Source organism: Notamacropus eugenii, chromosome 1 (assembly GCF_028372415.1).
Source record: "Notamacropus eugenii isolate mMacEug1 chromosome 1, mMacEug1.pri_v2, whole genome shotgun sequence".
Lineage (NCBI taxonomy): Eukaryota > Metazoa > Chordata > Mammalia > Diprotodontia > Macropodidae > Notamacropus > Notamacropus eugenii.
This window is the reverse complement of record NC_092872.1, coordinates 648,976,886-648,998,071: the sequence shown is the minus strand read 5'-3', so window position 1 is coordinate 648,998,071 and position 21,186 is coordinate 648,976,886. Positions and strand designations below refer to the sequence as shown.

The 21,186-nt window shown below is 34.5% G+C and overlaps 1 pseudogene; it reads left to right on the top strand.

Moving 5' to 3' along the window:
- The first annotated feature begins 506 nt into the window (after positions 1-506).
- Positions 507-21,186, top strand: part of LOC140519442 (DNA helicase B-like) — a 124,750-nt pseudogene continuing 104,070 nt past the window's right edge.

The following is a 21,186-nucleotide window of genomic DNA, read 5'->3' as shown; positions in this document are numbered from 1 at the left end:
AGTGAGTAGATGAATTTGCAAATATGTAATCCATGAATAAGGAGGTTTGAATATATACATGTATAACATATGTATGCTTATTTATATTGATTTATGTTTAAAATTATATATTTGAAAATATCCTAAGAAGGGGTATATAGTCTTTGCCAAACTGTCTTTTATCTAAATGATAACATTACTTTCAAGGTTTGGAGGAGGATAAAATGAGATAATATTTTGGGGAGAGGATTCCGGGAAGATGGCAGAGTAGATTAGAAAATTCCAAGCTCTCAAGCTTTTTTCCCATAAAAGAGATGAAACAGTGCCTCAGGGTGAATTTAAAGTGATAAAAATAAGTGAGAGTAGGGGCAAAACAGGGGTCCTTCTAGGACAATCAGAGAAGCTCTGAAGAAAAGTCTCAGGATGAGGCTGATCCCTGTGAAGAGTGAACACCTCCAAGTTAGGTCCTAGGCTCCCTTAAAAACAAAACAAAACAAAAAAAAACAAGCCTAAAGTCATAGGATTAGATGACTTGGAAGGTTGCTTTGGACCCGGATACAGAAACGTTTACCCCTGGGACAGTGAGGGTTGTTGTAGGGTCTGAGACAGGGAAGATCAAGGGAACCTCTTCTCACAAGGAACATCAGACTCTGCTGTGCTGTGGAGATGCTAATGCTGAGGTTGATGTTCCAGGTGAGTACAGAAGCAGTGGGTTGGAGACATCACTGACTGTGGGCAATTACAAGAGGTTGGAGGTCTTTTTTAGAGTTCCAGGCCAGAAGAGGGAACTGAAGGAGGAGCTGTGGGCAGAGATACCATCTCTCAAGACACCATCTCTCATATGCCAAGACTAAAGGTGATTATAAAAACTGAGCTATAAATTTTAAAAAAGCAAACAATGTAATGGTGAAGGAGAAAAAAATCCATACATATAGAGTTACTGTGGGAATAAAGAAGACTTGGCTTTATCTTCAGGGGAGGATACTGAAGCAAAGAAACCATCTCCTACCCCCAATGAGTAATGCCAAACGGTCACCTCCTCAAAAAGCATTTACAAAAGAACTTAAAAAAGACTTTAGACATCAAATGGCAGAGAAGGAGGAAAAAACAAGATAAAAAAGTAATTCAAGAAAAATAATGTTATGAAAAGTCAGCCAATCAATTAGAAAAAGAGATCCAGAATCTTAAGGAAAAATGACTCCTTGAAAATCAGAATTGGGCAAAGGGGAAGCCAATGATATCATAAAATATATCAAAAAATAATAAAAGAAAATATAATGAATGAAAAAGAGAATGTGGAACATAAGAAAAACTGACCTGGAGAACAGATCCAGAGGAGAAAATACAAGAATAATCACACTACCTGAAAGTTTTGATGAAAAAAAGAATCTAGATACAATAATACAAGAAATATTTAAAGTAAATTTTCCTGAAGTATTAGAACAAAAGGGGAAAGAAGAAATAGAAAAAAAAATCACTGATCACTCCCTGAAAGAAAGGTTATGAGGGAAACCCACAAGAATATTATAGACAAATTCCAAAAACCCCAGCTCAAGGATAAAATATTATGAGCAACAAGAAAAAAAGGAACAATTTAAATATGGTGTCGCCACAATTAGAAGAGCAAGAGCAACACAAATCTTAGAACACTATATATCAGAGCAAAAGAACTGGGTTTCCAGTCAAAAAATATCATACTGGGCAAAGTTAATTGTAATTCTGAATGAAAAAAAAATGACATTTAATGAATTGTCAGACTTCCAGAACATTGCTTAAAAAAACCCAACAACTTGAATTTAATGGATTTTACATACAAGAAACAAGAGAAATATAAGGTACATACCAAAGACTAATTACAAGGACAATTAGGACAGACTATTTACTCTTTATGTATGTAAAATGTATGTTTGAGGTTGTTATTAGTAATTTGGCATTTTGTAAAAGGATTAGGGTATACCTGAGTATGATATGACTTTAACAAATAAAACCACATAGGAACAGCTAAAAGAGTAAATATTTTATTCAAATGAGTTGTAAGAGGAAGAACAGACAGAAGAATTAGATGGGAGAGGAGGGTTGTTCTGGAAACATACTTTCATTGGAAATGGGTTCAATATGGAACAATGTATCTATATGCAGAAGAACATAAAAGTCTTCTAAATTAAAAAAAATAAAATGTTAAGGAGATAGAAATGGCGAGAGGATAAAAGAAGTATCTCTACAGGGGAAGGTTGGGAATAGGTCAAAGAGAAGTATAGAATGTTATTTAGATCTATGGGAAAGGGAGGAAAAGGGAAGGATCTTTGGTGGAGGGCTATTTTAAGTAATAGTAGGGTAAGGTAACAGGTACATGTAAAGTAGAGGAATTCAGAGGAATAGGAAACAAGAGATTCATACAAATATAGGAACAAAAATCAGAAGTAGAATTCATTAGGGAAAGTATATTTCTATGTATGTATGTGTGTATATTTGTATATGTGTGTCTATATATCTATACATAAATATATCCACCCTTAATTATAGCCTTCTGGGGTGGGAGAGAAAGGTGAGGGACAAAAGAAAACTGACAAGGATGTAAAGAAAAGATGGACAGCTCCCTACCCAACATGTGGGTTTTTATTTTATAGACTATCTTGAAATCAAAATTTATTGTTATATATTTTGAATCCCCTCTTATATCCTGCTATGCACATGACAAGCTTTTCTTCTTTTGTATTTGTTTCAGTATTTAAGTTTATAATGTTTCTTTTTCTTATTGTGTATCTGTTTCAGTAATAAAAATGGAGAATAAAAATGGAATATTTGCAAAACATTTTAAATCTTACAGCACTCTAGAAACAACAGCTCTCATTAAGTATTACACTTTTTGTTACTTTCAGAGTTCCTCATTTGTTATATGCTGCAGCCTCCTCCAGGCACTATCCATTTTTTCATTGCCTTTTGTATCATGCTTAACTTTTGTTCTTTGGAAGCACTAGTACTCCAGTTATAATCACAAAGCATCAATGATAAAATGTCTGTATTGAAAGGATAGGCTTTTTACTGTCATAGAAAGTTTGTAGTCAATAAAAGGCTTTGCAATTCCTTGAAAACAACCAAGACTCTCTAAATTTCATCTCTGGTCCCAAGAAGTTGTTTATTTATATCATCTGCAAAAGATCCAGATTACTGTACAACCCTTTTAGGATTTCCATTTATGAAGTCACAACCAAACCCTGAACTTATAAGTACTGAACCATTGCTCCTAGGGGAAATATAGGATTAGTTTCCCAAACAATTCTGGTCACAGCATTTACTTTTGTACTTTCTGGAGTGGCCTCAAGTACAAATCAGCAAATTTCCTCTTCTTTTATTCTAGATGTACCATATTGTTGATTCATTAACATTGAATTCATGATCCAAAGCACTATGCTTTGTGATTGAATGAAGCTGATCTAATACATGTGTTTTCTTCAAAAGACACATCACAATCTTTTTTGCACTTAGGAATACTAAGGAACTCTACCATTATCCTTGGAGGACATTTTAAACAGAAATATCACCAACAAAAAGCACCAAAAATGGAAAAATGTTGCACTGAACAGACCACAAGAAGAACATTGCTAAGATTGTGATAGTTAAAACAAGAAGGCAGAGTGTTGCCTTATTCAACAGTGGAAATCTGACCATTGGGAAATTCAAATGTTTTGCCTCACTGAGAGGCAAGTGTGATCATTATCCCCATTTTGACAAATAAAGAAAGAGGAAGGGGTAAGTGATTTGATCAGGAACTTATGGTAGGAATTGTCTGAGAAATAAATTCAGGACTTTCTGACTCAAGGTCCAGAATGTTAATTGCTGTATGACCTAATCAATATGTCTATAATGGGATTAGGAAATAGGAAGAAAATAAACATTTATTAAGCACCGACAATGCTCCATACTCAGTTCTAAGCACTTTACAAATATCATCTCATTGGATCCTTGCCAACCTGGAAGTAGGCAGTATTATCTTGATTTTCAGTTAGGAAAATTGAGCCTGAGAGGCTAATTCACTTAGGTTTCTAAGTTAGTAAGTGTCTGAGCCTGGATTTAGTTTTAGGTCTTCTTGACTCTATGAGCAGTGCTCTACCCATCAAACACCTAGAACAACAAAAACAATTTTCACCACAGTAACAATAGATTTACTGATTCTGAATTAGTTGGCCTATCTTTTTCACTCTATTGCCTCTCCATGGCATTTTAATGTGGGAACAAAGAGCTAAGATATTTGCACTTTTATTAATATTTTCTGATATGATCATGGCAGCTAGAATAAGCACTCTTTTAAATAACTGTGAGGCAAATATAACTTATGGCATGCTGTAAGCACTGTAATTTTCCATGAATATTTCATTTCCATATCCTGTTTTCATGGCACAATTAATTAAGACCACTGTACACTGATTTTAATCATTTAATTTCCTCTTGATAACACAGTATACATCACAAGTACAAATATAACAGGTTAAAAGTTCCTAATGGAATTGAAATCCCAAACATGGATAAGATGAGAAAAACAAAACAAAACTAAAAACCAAACTGGTACCTTTTACTATAATGGGTCTTTCGCAAAGGGAGGATTCTCTCCAACTATCCACACAGGAAATGTGTTAAGACACTTTGCAAGCAGTAGACATTCAATAAAAATTTGCTCAGTAGTATTGACAATATTGGAAATTCAGAAAAAATAATATAAACATTGTGTGTGAGGATGAGACTCTTGAATTATTATTATGGAGGTGCTACATATATTTCTATGTAGCTATATGTCTGAATAATATGCCTGAATTATAACAATTTAAGAATCTCCACAAGATCAGAGGCAAGCAGTATCAGCAGCAATTTCTGGGAAATTGGAGACCAATACAAGATGGCAGAGTGAAAGCAGGGATGAGCCTCAGCTCTACCACAAATTCCTTCAGATACCTCTAAAAAGTGAATTTGAACAAATTTTAGAAGCGCAGAATCCACTAGGTGACAGAGTGTGGGAGATTTCCAGCTGGAAGATCAAGGGGGCTGGGGGAGCAAAGAGCACACAGGTTGCACCAGTGCAGAATCCACCACAGCAAAGCAGAGCATGAGTAGTTTCTGGCAGACTAAAGCAGAAGCAGCAGTGCAGATGGTCAAATACATCAGCACAGGACAGGAACCCAGTGAAACTGAATGAGAGAGAAATTCAGGGACCACAGTAAGAGCAACAGACACTCCTGAGACTATCAACCCACAGATTAAATGTCTGAAAGGCACCTACTTGAACTTCTGGGAGCCAACATGGTGGAGAAAACTGTAAGTGTTCTCACCCTCTCTTTGTTGTCCTTGAAAAACCCAGAGAATATTTCCTCAGGAAAAGTCCTGGAATTGTGGAATCAGTAGAAAGTGAATAGCAATCTTTCAGCTCTAGAGGCTAGGGAGATTGACTAAAAGAGTACTAATTCCTGTAACTGAAAGGGACCAGTGCACAACCACAAGCATCCCAGCAAGCCTCACCTCAGTGGTTCAGAAGGAGATCCTGAGTCCCAGAGGGGTAGAAACTGTAAGTGCCAAGACCATGACCCCAGGCATGCCTTAGCACAGGCAGGGAAATTGAACAGATACCAGTGAAGATAGAGGTTCACCAGTTGTGGAGCCTCCCTGTGCTTTTGCTCAACGTGAGGGCAGGAGAACTTCTGTGACCAGATCACTCCTCCCCCATACCTCACGAAGTGAGATTCAGTGTAATCCCATGGAAATTCATAAAGACTTCACCTGGCCTCAGCCTTGGCAATGAACAGCAAGCTCAGCACCAGGTAAGCAGCAACACTATACAGTTTCTAGCTGAAAAAGCCAGATGCCACACCACACAAAACCAGCAACCAGGTCTCAAGTTTTCAGTACAAAAAATGTGGGACAGAGTCCTCTATGCCCCAGAAGCAGAGATCCACTTTAAAAACCAGGGAAAAGACTATCACCATGACCAAGAAGCAAATCAGAGAAGCAAAGAACATAGAATCTTACTGTGGGGGCAGAAAAGACCAAAATGCAAATTCAGAAGGGGACAGCCCTGACAACATACTCACATCTGAAACCTCTAAAGGGAATATGAACTAGTTTCAAACCCAAAACGTATTCTTGGAGGAGCTCATAAAGAATTTTAGGGGGGCAGAGCCAAGATGACAGAGTAGAAAGATGCATATACTCTAGCACTTCCCACACAGCTCACAAAATACCTGTGAAAAATGACTCTCAACAAATTCTAGAGCAGCATAAGTTACAGAACAACAGAACGAAAGAGGTTTCCAACAAAAGGTAACATGGAAGACCAATAGGAAAGGTCTATCTCATGGGACACTGAGCGGAACAGAGCCCAATGGCCATGCAGCACTAGGAGGAACAGGACCTGAACAGACCTCTGGGGCAGGATTCCTAGAAGGGAGAGTACCACAACCCTCAACCACAAAAGACAAAGAAAGCTCCAAAAGTCAGTGTGGGAAGGCTTTCCCAACTGGGCAAGAGGGGAATGAGGTTTTGCTAGCACTATCCTCAAGTGGCGGCAACAGTAGCAGCAGCAGCAGCAGGAGGCTGGTAGCTACAGCGGCCAAGGAAGCAGCCTGGGTCCATTGTCCAGGCAGCTCAGATTAAAGCCTCTGGCTGATCTGAATCTCAGCCTTGAGCACAGTACTGCAGAGAGGAGGAGCACTCTTGACAAAGGATTCACAAGTCAAGTAACCGGCTGCAAAAATGCCACAAAAAGGGGGAAAAAGTAGACCATAGAAGGTTACTTTCTTGGTGAACATCCTTTCTGGTGAGGAAGAACAAGGCATAGTGTCAGAGGAAGTCAAGGACTCAGCCTCCAGTACCTCCAAAATGAATATGATATGGGCTCAGGTCATAGAAGAGCTTGAAAAGAATGTCAGCAGCTTGCTAAAGGAGAATCAAAAAAAAAAAATGCTGAGGAAAACAACACCTTTAAAAACAGGCTAACTCAATTGGAAAAAGAGGTCCAAAAAGCCAATGAGGAGAAGGAGGCTTTAAAAAATAGAATTAGCCCAATGGAAAAGAAGGTTCAAAAGATCACTGAACAAAATAGTTCTTTAAAAGAGAGAATAGGGAAGCTAATGACTATGAGATAAACCAATAAGTTAGAAAACAAAATTAAAAGTTTGAAAAAAATAGAAATGTGAAGTATCTCATTGGAAAAACAACTGACCTGGAAAATAGATCCAAGAGAGACAATTTAAAAATTATGGGACTACCTGAAAATCATGATCAAAAAAAGAGCCTAGACATTATCTTCCATGAAATTATCAAGGAAAACTGCCCTGATATTCTACAACCAGAGGGTAAAATAAATATTGAAAGAATCTGCCAATCACCTCCTGAAAGAGACTCGAAAAGAGAAACTCCTAAGAATATTGTGGCCAAATTTCAGAGTTCCCAGGTCAAGGAGAAAATATTGCAAGCAGCTAGAAAGGAACAATTCAAGTATTGTGGAAATACAATCAGGATAACACAAGATCTGACAGCTTCTACATTAACGGATCAAAGGGCTTGGAATAAGACATTCCAGAAATCAAAGGAACTGGGATTAAAGCCAAGAACCACCTACCCAGGAAACCTGAGTATAACACTTCAAGGGAATAAATGGTCATTCAATGATATAGAGGATTTTCAAGCATTCATGATAAAAAGACCAGAACTGAATAGTAAATCTGACTTTCAAACATAAAAATCAAGAGAAGCATGAAAAGGTAAACAGGAAAGAGAAATCATAAAAGACTTTCTAAAATTGAACTGTTTACATTCCTACACGGAAAGACAATATTTGTAACTCTTGAGACTTTTCTCAATATGTGGGTAGGTGGAGGAATTACACACACACACACACACACACACACACACACACACACGTAGACAGAGAGTACAGGTTGAGTTGAATCACAAGAGATGATATGCATAAAATAAATAAATAAAATAAAAATTAAGGGGTGAGGGAGGAAAATATTAGGAGGAGTAAGAGAGAAATGGAATGGGGCAGGCTATAACTCATAAAAGAGATAAGAAAAATCTTGTTCAGTGGAGGAGAAAAGGGAGAAGGTGAGAAAGGAAAACTGAAACTTTCTCTCTTCACATACGGTTTAAGGAGGGAATAACATGCTCACTCAATTTGGTATTAAAATCTATCTTACACTACAGGAAAACAGGGGAGGAGGGGACAAATGGGGTGAGGGGGATGATAGAAAGGAAGGCAAATAGGAGAAGGGAGTAACTAGAAGTAAATACTTTTGGGCATGGACAAGGTCAAATGAGAGAATAAAAAAGGGGGCACAGGGTACGATAGATGACAACATACTTAGTATCACACAACATGATTATTACGGAAGTCTTTTGCAAAACGACACATATATAGGCTGTATTGAATTGCTTGTCTTCTCAGTGGGGATGCGGAGGGAGGGAGGGAGAGAAGTTGGAATTCGAAGTTTTAGAAACAAATGTTGAGAATTATTATTGAATATAACTGGGAAATAAGAACATAGGTAATGGAGTATACAAATTTATCTTGCCCTACAAGAAAAGAAAAAAGTTGGAGATAAAGGAAGGGTAAGGTGTGATAGAAAGGAGGGTACATTGAGGGAAGGGGTAACCAAAATGCAAGGTATTATGGGATGGGGGGAGGGGAGAGATGGGGAGAAAAACTGGAACTCAAAATTTTATGGAAATGGATGGCAAAAATCTAAAAATATATAAATAAATACAATGAAAAATATAAAAAAAGAATAATTTTAAAAGCCAAATTAGAGAGGTAGAAGAAAAATAAGCCAATGATTTTGAAAATACAATTGACAAAATGAAAAAAGAATTCACTGAGGAGAAGAGCTCCTTTAAAAGTGAAATTGGTGAAATGGATAAGGAAGCACAACCTTCACTGGGAAAATTGGACAAATGGAAAAGGAATTTAAAAAAATGAATTGAAGGAAAATGTATTAAAATTAGAATCGTGCAAGTAGAAGCTAATGACTCTATGCAATATCAAGAATCAAACAACATCCAAACAATGAAAAATAGAACATCAATGTAAAATATCTCATTGGAAAAACAAGTCACCTGGAAAATAGATCACAGTGAGAAAATCTAAGAATTATTTTTTATGGGAAAGACATGATGAAAAAAAGAGTCTGGACAATATCTTCCTAGCAATCATGAAGGAAAACTGCCCTGAGTTCCTAGATCCAAAGGGCAAAATAGTCATATAAAGAATCCACTGCTTATCTCCTGAAAGAGAACCCAAATTGAAAACTGCAGGAATATGGTTGCCAAACTCCAGAACTGTCAAGTTAAGGAGAAAATACTGTAAGCAGCCAGAAAGAAACAATTAAAATATCAAAGAACTAGAGTCAGGATCACACAGAACATCACAGCTTTAATATATTAAAAGATCAGAGGGATTAGAATATGATATTCTGTAAGGCAAAGGAGGTTGGACTATGAAAGGTCAATTACCCAGCAAAACTGAGCATAATCTTTCAGGCAAGGAGATGATCATTCAATGAAATATGGGATTTCTAGACCCCCATGATGAAAAAGCCAGAGCCCAATAGAAAATTTGATCTTCAAATACAAGACTCTAGAGAGGCATAAAAAGATAAATGAGGGGAAAAAACATACTTGTCATTCAATATGGTCAAACTGTTTACATCCCTCTATGGAAGGATGATATTTGTTAATCTTGAGAATTCTATATTTTATGACATTTAAAAGGGATATACACACATAGAGGGAGTGAGTATAAATTAACTGAAGTGATGACAGAAAACCAAATTAAGGGCTGGGAAAGGATTGTAATGGAAGGAGAAAAAGGAGGAGGCAGAAAATGGTAAATTACATGACAGGAAGAGGCAGCAAACCATATTATATTATAGGGAAAAGAGGGAGAGATATGAATATTATTTGAGCTTTGATCTCATCATATTTGGTTCAAGGAGGGAATAACATACTCGGTTATGTATAGAAATTTATCTTGCCCTACAGGCAGTAGGAGAGGAAAGGTAAAATGTGTGTGGGGGGGAGGGAAGAACTAGTAAGGGAAAAGGGAAATGAAAGGGACAAGGGCTTATAAAAGGAAGGGAAGATTGTGTTATGTTGTAGTCAAAAGTAAAACTTTTGAGAAGGGGAGGGCAGAAGGGAAAAAATAAAAGCACAAACAGGGAGGGAAATTGGATGGAGAGAAAGACACAGATGGTAATCATAACTGTGAATGTGAATGGGATAATCTCTCCCATAAAATGGAATCACAGAGCAGAATGAATCAAAAAAAATATAGCTCTAAAATATGTTGTTTATAATAAACACATTTGAAGTGGGAATACACACAGGGTAAAGGTAAAAGGTTTCAACTGATACAAAAAAAACAAAACAAAACAGGGGTAGCAATCCTAATCTCAGACAAAGCAAGAGTAAAAAAATAGATCTAATCAAAACAGATAAAGAAGTAAATTATATCCTGCCCATAAATTTGACAAACTAAGTGAAATGGATGAATATTTTTAAAAAAATATAATTTGACCAGATAAACAGAAGAGCATGTAAAATATTTAAATAACCACATCTCAAAAACAGAAATTGAGAAAATCATCAATGAACTTACTAGGAAAAAATCTCCAGGACCAGATGGATTTACAAATAAATTTTCTCAAACATTTAAAAAACAGTTAATTCCAATACTATATAGACCATTTGTGAAAATTGGAGAAGGAGTTCTACCAAATTCATTTTATGATACAAATATGGTTCTGATGCCTAAACTGGGAAGATCCAAAAATAGAGAAAGAAAATTATAAACCTATTTTCCTAATGAATACAGATGCATAAATTTTAAATAAGATATTAGCAAAAAATATTACAGCAACTTAACATGAGAATAATGTACTATGATCAGGAAGGATTTATACCAGGAATGCAGGGCTGTTTCCATATTAGTAAAAGTGTCAGGATTATTGAACAACAAAATAACAGAAACCATATGATTATCTCAATAGATGCAGAAAAAGCTTTCGACAAAATACAGCACCCATTCTTATAGAAAACACTTGAGAGCATAAGACGAATAAGTGCAGACTTCCTCAAAATAATAAGCAGTAAATACCTAAAACCATCAGCAAGCACGACATGTAATGAAGATAAGCTAGATGCATTTCCAATAAGATCATGGGTGAAACAAAGATGTCCATTATCACCACTTTTATTCAATATGGTAGTAAAAATTTTAGCTTTAGCAATGAGAAGAAAAAGAAATTAAAGAAATTAGAATAGACAAAGAAGAAATTATCATTCTTTTCAGATAATATGATGATATACTTAGAGAATCCTCGTGAATCAGGTATAAAACTACTTGAAATAATAGACAATTTTGGCAAAGTCACTGGATAAAAAATTAACCTTCAGAAATTATCAGCATTTCTATGTATTACTACCAAAGCCCAATAGCAAGAAATAGAAAGAGAGGTCTCATATAATCTCATAGTAGACATCATAAAATATTTGGGAGCCAAAACAAACTCAGGGACTATACGAACACAATTATAAAACAATATTTGCACAAATAAAGTCAGATCTAAGTAAAAACACTATTGGATGAAAAAACATCAGTTGCTCATGGACATACCAAGATAATATAATAAAAATTATAATTGTACCTAAAGTAATTTACTTGTTCAGTGTCATACCAATCAAACTACCAGAAAATTGTTTTCTAGAGCTAGAAAAAATATCAAAATTCTTCTGAAAAAACAAAAGGTTCAGAGTATCAAGGGAATTAATGAAAAGAAATGTTAGAGAAGGTAACCTAGCCATACCAGATCTCAGATTATATTATGAAGCAGCAATCATCAAAACCACTTGGTACTGGCTAAGGAATAGAGGGGTAGATCAGCAGAATAGGTTAGGTACACAAGACAAAATAGTCAAACCTTACAGCAGTCTACTATTTGATAAACCCAAGGACCCTAGAATCTGAGAGGACACCACTGTTTGACAAAACGTCCTTAGAAAACTAGATAATAATGTGACAGAAACTTGGCAGAGAACAATGCCTAACATCACACACCAGAACAAAGTCCAACTGGGTATATGATCTAGGTATAAAGGCTGATAATATAAGCAAATTAGGGGAGTAAGGAATAGTTTATTTGCCAGATTTATGGAAAATGGAGAAATTTATGATAAAATAAGAGATAGAAAACAGTATGAAATGCAAAATGGATAAATTTGATTATGTTAAATTGAAAATTTTTGCACAAAAATACTCAATGCAACCAAGATTAGGAAAAAAGCAGAAAACTAGGAAAGAATTTTTACAACTGGTGTCTGCAATAAAGGCCTCATTTCTAAAATATATAGATCACTGAGTCAAATTTACAAGAATGTAAGTCATTTTCCCAATTCATAAATGGTCAAAGGAAATGAATAGGCAGTTTTCGGAGGAAGAAAGTAAAGATATCTACAGTCATATGAAAAAATGCTCTAAATCACTATTAATTAGAGAGATGCAAATCAACACAGCTCTTAGGTACCACATCACGTCTATCAGATTGGTTAGCATGAGAAAACAGGAAGATAATAAATGATGGAGAAAATGTCGCAGACTTGGAATACTAATTCATTACTCCTGGAGCTATGATATGATCCAGCCTCATTCTGGTAAGCAATTTGTAGCTCTGCCCAAAGGGCAATGAAATGTACGTACCCTTTGTTCCAGCAGCATTGCTTCTAGGGATTTATCTCAAAGAGTTCAAATAAAATGGGAAAAGGATGCTCACATACAAAAATACTTATAGCAGCACTTTTTGTGCCAAGAACTAGAAATTGGGGGAATGCCCATCAATTAGGGAATGGCTGAACAAGTTGTGGTATATGAATGTAAGAGCATATTATTGTGCTATAAGATATGACAAACAGGTGGACTTCAGAAAAAACCTGGAAAGACTTATATGCACTGATTCTGAGTGAAGTGAGCAGAAACAGGAGAATATTATACACCGTAACAGCCACAAGTGTGTGAGAACTGTTTCTGGTAGACTTAGCAATTCACAGAAAGGCAAAGATGTAAAACATTTCCAAAGGACTCAATGCAAAATGCTATCTACATCCAGAGAAAGAACTTCAGAATTGGAATGCAGAATGAAGCAGACTATTTTCTCTTTGTTATGTTTTGGTTTTGTTTTACTCCTGGTTTCTCCCATTTATATTAATTCTTCTGTGCAACATGACTAAAGTGAAAATATAATAAGAATGTGTGTAGGAACCACGTGTAGAAACCACCACATGTCTTCTTGAGGAGGGAGAGGGTACGGAGGGGGAGAATAGTTAAAACATATGGAAGTGACAATTGGAAAATGAAAACAAATAAATTTTAAAAATCAAAAAAATGAAAAACAGAAACAATATGAAAAACATCATTGGACAAAAACAAATGACTCAGAAAATAGAGTGAGGAGGGATAATTTAATTATTATTGGTATATGTAAAAGCCATGACAAAAAGAATCTAGACATCATATTTCAAGGAATTATCAAGGCAAGTGCCCCTGATATCTTAGAACCAGAGGGTAAAATAGAAATCTAAACAATCCACAAATCAACTTCTGAAAGAGATTCTAAACTGAAAACTTTCAGGAATATTATAACCAAATTCCAGAAATCCCAGGATAAGGAGAAGATATTGCAAAGTCAGAAAGAAACAATTCAAATTTCATAGTCACAGTCAAAATAACAACAAATTTACAATTTCTGCTTTAAAGATCAGAGGGCATGAAATAATTCTATTCTGGAGAGCTAAGGAGCTAGGATTATAATGAATCTTTTACCCAGAAAAACTGAGTACATTCCTTCAAGTGGGGAATGGATACTTAATGAAAAGAAGACTTTCTGATGAAAAGATCAGAATTGAATAGAAAATTTGACTTTGAAATACAAGATTCAAGAAAAAACATAAAATTGTGAATAGGAAAAAGAAATCAGAAGGGATTGAATAAAGATAGACTATTTCCATTCCTATATGGGAAGATACTTGTAACTTCTAAGAATTTTCACATTATTAGAGCAGTTAGAAGGAGTGTACACAGAGAGAAGGCCAGGTGTGAAGCTGACTATCATGGGCTGATATCAAATAAAAAGTAAGGAGAAGCAAGGGAAAGTAAGGGGAAGTAAAGAAGCAGGACTCATTGGGAGAACAGAAAAGGGAGTGGTAGAGTAAGGTAAGTTAACTCACATAAAAAAGAGAAGGAATAACTTTTTCAGTGGAGGGGGAAATGGGAAAATGGAATGCAATACTTGAACCTTTCAGTGGAATTGGCTCAAAGAGGGAATTACATACAAACTCAGGTATAAAAATATATCTTACCCTACAGGAAAATATGAGGGGAACTGATAAGGGAACAGGGGTGATAATAGAAGGAAGCGATGTTTGGGGGAGGAGGTGATCAGAAACAATACACTTTTAAATTAATTAATTTTGAGTTTTCAATATTTGCTTTTATAAGATTCTGAGTTTGAAATCCCTCTCCCTTTCACTATCTTTTCCCCAAGATAGCATGCAATGTGATATAGGCCACATATATATATATATACATATATATATATATCATCATAAGAAACATGTTTGTACATTAGTCATGTTGTGAAAGAAGAATGAGAACAAAAGGGAAAAGTCATGAAAAAGAATAAAAACCATAAGCCACAAAAGAAAGATAAAATAGTATGCCTCGATCTGTGTTCAGATTCCGTAGTTCTTTCTTTGAATATGGATAGAATTTTTTGTCTTTAGACTTTTGGGACTGTTTTAGATCATTGCATTCCACAGAAGAACTAAGTCTAACAACGAAAGTCATCACACAGTGTTGCTGTTACTTTGTACAGTGTTACTCTGGTTCTGCTTACTTCATTCAGCATCAGTTCATACAATTCTTTTCTGGTTTTTCTGGTCTGTCTGCTCATCATTTCTTATGTATTTTATTACATTCATACACAATTTGTTCTGCCTTTCCTCAGTTGATGGGCATAATCTTACTTTCCACTTCTTTACTACCTATAGAAGAGCTACTATAAATATTATTTGTAGATGTGGGTCCTTTTCCCATTGTTATAATCTCTTTGGGTTACAGACCTAGTAGTGATATTGCTGAATCAAATGTTATGCACAGTTTTATATCTCTTTAGGCATAGTTCTAATTGTTCTCCAGAATGGCTGGATCAGTTCACAACTCCACCAATGATACATTAGTGTTTCAATTTTCCCACATCTTCTCCATCATTTATCATTTTCCTGTTTTATCATGTTATCCAATCTGATAGGTATGAGAGTTGTTTTAATAGCAATCTGCTTTTGAGAAGAGACAGGGTGAAAGGAGAGAGAGAGAGAGAGAGAGAGAGAGAGAGAGAGAGAGATGAGGGAGAAGGGATATAAATATATCCCTATATATATGTGTGTATATATATATATATATATATATATATATATATATATATATATGTATATATATATATGTATATATATATATGATGGAGGAAAATACACAGTTAGTAATCATAACCATGAATGTAAATGGATTAAAACATATATAAAACAGGAGTGGATAGCAAAATGAATAAAAACCCAAATCATGCAACATGTTGTTTATAAGAAACACACTTACAGCTGACAGAAATACCCAGATTAATGGTAAGTGTTAGGGAGAACATCTATTATGCTTCAGGTAAACTATAAAAGAAAATAGGGGTAACAATCATGATCTCAGACAGAGAAAAGGGGAAAAATCTAATTAAAAGAGATAAGCAGAGGGATTACAGTTTACTAAAAGGCACCACAGAAAATGAAGTAAGATCATTGTGTAACATATATGCACCAAATGGTACAAAATCCAAATGCTTAAAAGATAAGTTAAATGAATTACAGGAGAAAAATACAGTAATACAATATTAGTGGGGGACCTCAACTCACCCTGCTCATAACTAGGTGAATCTAACTAAAATAATCAAGCAAGTAATCAGGTTAATGAGATGAATAGAATTTTAGAAATGCTAGGTATAAAATAGACATCTGAAGAAAATTGAATGGGAATAGAAAGGAATATACCTTTTTCTCAGCTGTAAGTAGTATCTTCACAAAAATAGATGTATTAAGTGCATCAAATCCTCACAATCTATGCAAAAAAGCAGAAATATTAAATGCAATTTTTACAGATCACAATGCAACAGAAATGACATTCAATAAAAGATAATGGAAAGATAAATGAAAAAATAAGTAGAGACTTAATCATATAATCATAAAGAATGAGTGTATCAAAGATAAATCATTGAAATAATCAATAATTTCATTAAGAGAATTACAACAATAAGACAACATTCAAAAATTTATAAGATGTAGGAAAAGCAATATTTAGATGAAAAATTCTATCTCTAAATGCTTACATCAGTAAAATAGAGAAGAACAGATCAATTAATTGGTCATTTAGATGAACAAAATTAGAAAAAGAACAAATTAAAATCCCCTTTAAAAAAAAAACATGAAATTCTGAAAAATCATAGAAGTGATTAATAATTTGAAAGTAAGAAAAACATAGAATTAATGAACGGAAGTAGGAGCTGAGTTTATGAGAAAACAGTAAGCTACATAAAGCACTGATTAGTCTGACTTTAAAAAAAAAGATGAAATTAAAAATTGATCAAAAATGATCAAAAAATTAAAATGATGAGTTTGCTGCCAGTGAAGAGGAAACTAAAACAATAACCAGGAGTTATTTGACCCAATGTGAAAAAATCTAACAACCTAAGCAAAATGCATGGATATTTATGAAAATATAAATTTCCCAAATCAATATGATAGAAAAAATAGTATTTAAATTATCTTTTCTTAGAAAAACAGTTAAACAAGTCATTAATGAACTTCCTCAGAGAAAAAAAATCACCAAGACCAAACTGATTTACAAGTGAATTATACCAAGTCTTTAAAGAACAATTCTAGTACTACACAATCTATTCAGAAAAATAGGCAAAGAAAGCATATCAACAAAATTCCTTTTAGAACACAAATATGGTGGTGATACCTAAACCAGAAAATGCAATAATAGAAAGAAATCTATAGACTAATTTTCCCAATGATTTTTGATGTAAAAATTGTAAACAAAATACTAGCAAGGATATTACAGAAATCTATTGCAGAGATCAAGCACTATAATTAGGTGGAGTTTGTATTAGCAATGAAGGGCTAGCTGAATATTAGGAAAACTAGCATCACAATTAACCAAAAAACTAATAGAAATTATGATTATTCCAATAAACACAGAAAGATGTTTTGACAAAATGCAGCAGGTAGTTTAACAACAACAACAACAACAACAAAAAAAAACACTGTAAAGCATAGGAATTAAAGAAGCTTTCCTTAAGATGTAAAGTAGTATCTCCCTTAAGTCATCAACATGCAGTATCTATTATGGAGATAAGATAGAAACCTTTCCATTATTATCAGGGATGAAGCAAAAATACCCATTATCACCACTATTTTTTAATAATGTCATGGAAATGTTAGCTATAGCAATAAGAGAAGCAAAAGAAACTGAAGGAATTAGAATAAGGGATGAAGAAATACAGCTATCACTCTTTTCAGATGATATGATGGTATATTGTAGAATTCTAGATAATCAACTAAAAATGAGTTGAAACAATTAACAATGTTAATAAAGTCTCAAGATGTAATATCAAGCCTTATAAATCATTAGCATATCTACATATTACCAGCAAAGTCCATCAACAATAGATAGAAAAAGAAATTTCTTGTAAAATTGCTGAAAACAATATAAAATCCTTGGGAATCTGCCTACCAAGACAAATCTAGGAACTAGATGAGTGTAGTTGCAAAACATTGTTAAAATCCAATAAAGTTAAATATAAACAATTGATAAAATATTAATTGCATGTGTAGGCTGAGGCAATATGATATAAATGACAATTCTTTCTAAATTGATTTACTTAATGCTATACCAATCAACCTCCCAAAATTATTTTATACATCTATAAAATAAAGTAATAAATTTAATTTTGAAGAACAATGGGAAAATATATAGGAAGCTAACTCAGCCATACCACTTCTCAAACCATATTATACTGTGGTAAACATTAAAACAATCTGATACTGGCTAAGAAACAAAGTGATGAATCACTGGAGTAGATTAGATGCACGATAGAAAGTAGTAAATGACAATAGCAATCTAGCATTTGATAAACCCAAAGATCCAAGTGATTAGGAAAAAATTCACTATGTGACAAATACTGCTGGGAAAATTAAAAAAACAGTTGTCAGAAACTAGGTACAGACCAAAATCTCACACTATATATCAAAAGAGTCAAAATGGACACCTGATTTAGACGTAAAGGGTGATACTATAAGCAAATTAGGGGACCAAAAAATAGTTTGTCTGCTTGATCTACGAATAAGAGAAGTATTTATGACTAAACAAGAGATAGAAGGCATTATGAGATATGAAATGGAGAACTGTGATTGCTTAATTTAAAAATGGTTTTGCATGAAAAAAAAACAATGGAAACCAAGATTAGAAGGATAACAGAGGACTGAAAAAAATATTTAAGATAAATTCCTCTGATAGAGGTATCATTTCTCAAGTACATAGATAACAATAAAATTTATCAGAATACAAGTCATTCCTCAACTGACAAATAGCCAAAGGTTATGAACAGGCACTTTTCAGACAAAGCAATCAAAGTTATCTATAGTCACATGAAAAAAGAAAATCCAAATTACTATTGATCAGAGAAAGGGAAATCAAATCAACTCTGAGACTCCACCTCACACTCTTCAGATTGTCTAATATGACAGAAAAGGAAAATGACAAATGTTGGAAAGGATTTGTGGATATCGGAACACTAATGAACTATTGGAGTTATGAATGATTCAACCGTTTGTAAGAACAAGCAAAGTGGGATTTTAGTTGTTTTCTTTGTAGTTCAGCTTACCAGATTCATTGAAAACATATGAAAGCCTGATCTCCTTTGAACCCTGACAGTTCACAGCTGTGCTGAGTCATGTAGTTTTCATACCTACTGACTCTGAGCCAACCAGGAGCTGAGACTGTTACATATACTGGGATATTAGCATTTTTCTTTGGGGGTTTTGTTTAAGAAAAGAATCTTTTGATTGCCTGGATGGGACTCTGAGTAGCCATTTGTTAAGAACCCCACCCCTCACTACTAAGATGTTGTTGCTGCTTCCCCATCTGGTAGTGTATGGAGGTGGTGTATTACTTTGTCAGAGTTGGAGCCCTGATTTTTGTGCTAATATCTCTGCTTGTATTTTCTCTGTAGTCGCTCCACTTTCAGGGTGCTGAACTTTCCCCTGAACTAGTGAAGGACATATATGTTTAACTGAAGAAGGATTGTTAACCCCTTTGACACTGTCTTTCCTTTATAGAGCAGATCAGAGAACCTGTGGTAGCAGCCATCTAGAATTTAGAAATGTGCCTCAAATGGTAGAAAATATTACATACTTTTTGACCCACCAATGCCGCTACTAGCTCTGTTTCCCAAACAGATGTAAAAAAGGAAAATAATCTACCTGTAAAAATATTTATAGCAGCTCTTCTGGGTGAGGCAAAGAATTGGAAATTGAAGTGATTGCTATCATTTGAGGTATGACTGTACAAGTTGTGGCATATTGTTGTGATAGAATACAATTGTCTTATGAGAAATGATGAGCAGGATATTTTAGATAATCTTGGAAATATTCGCATGGACTAATACAAAGTGAAGTGAGGAAAACCAGTAGAACATTATGTTGCGAAAGCAATTCTGTTGATGACCAACTGTGAATGACTTAGCTATTCTCAGCAATAAGGCAATTCTTAACGACTCATGATAAAAATACTATCCACCTCCAGATAAAGAACTGATCCAGTATGAATGCAGATCAAGAACTCTATTTTTCTTTCTTTCTTGTTTTTTGGTCTGTCTTTTTTTATAGCATGATGTATATATATATATATACATGTATATAATACACACATTTGCCTGACCAGATATGTATAGCCTATATCAATTCCATGCATTCTCTCATTTTATATGTAATTAGAAAAAAATTAAATTTTTAACAAAGAGGACAAATCACTTTCTTAAGGCCACAGGAATAATGTAAATGTTAGAACAAGGTTTTAAAATTAGATAAATTAATGTTATACTATGATATCAATAACTAATTATTAATTTGTGATCCACCTTTTTCCTTCTATGTCTATTAAGGCCCAAATCCTTAAAAGATCATTCAGTTTTTGAAAGGCACGACTGAGTGATAAAATTGGTCCTAGCCTTTATAGCACATACTTTTTAACTAGGATGGACTAGATCCCACACAAATATAAAATCTAATTTCTGGTTAGAGTATAAACAGAATCTATTCCTAGAGAGCCTTTATGTGGAAGAAGAGCAGTAACCCCTTGTCCTTGATCACTTCCACTACAGTTTAGGGCAACCTAGCTCATGAAGGAGAAAATTAGACAGAGTTGTAGATGGAGATGGTTTCTTTTGTCCAGATGCCCTGAAGGTGGGTAAACTTATGATCAAACCACATTCTCAGCAGGAAGAGCTGAAGCTATTAAGTCTACCTCCTCATTAAACGTTCATCAATCAAGGGTAAATGTCACTTGTCAGAGGAGTTCCCTGTCAGAAGATGATTTAAGATGCTTCAAAGTCTCTTTTTATTATCCTTAGTTACTGAGAAAAATCACTGATAATTAATTTATTGATTACAGGCTAGCTTAGTTAATAAATTAATTATTAATTACTTGAAAACAGTCTTTTGTGGAGGTTTCATTCATCACAAAACATGTGTCATCTCACTGCAAATCCAACACTGTTCTCTCATGCTGTTATTGCAGACTTGTCTGTAAGGAGAAATAGTGTAACTGAGTGAAGATTGAGTCTAAGATATTTCTACAGGTTATATGGAAAAGTACATAAGCATAGTATTACATATCTGACTTTATTTTGCAATGAGATTTGTATGTATATATTTCTATAATGTTGAGGGGAAGCTTCATGGTTCAGTGAATAGAGTACAGGGCGAAGAGCCAGGAATACCTGAGTTCAAATTCAACTTCAGACACTTAGAACCTATATGCCCTGGACAAGTCACTTAACCTCGTATGTCTTA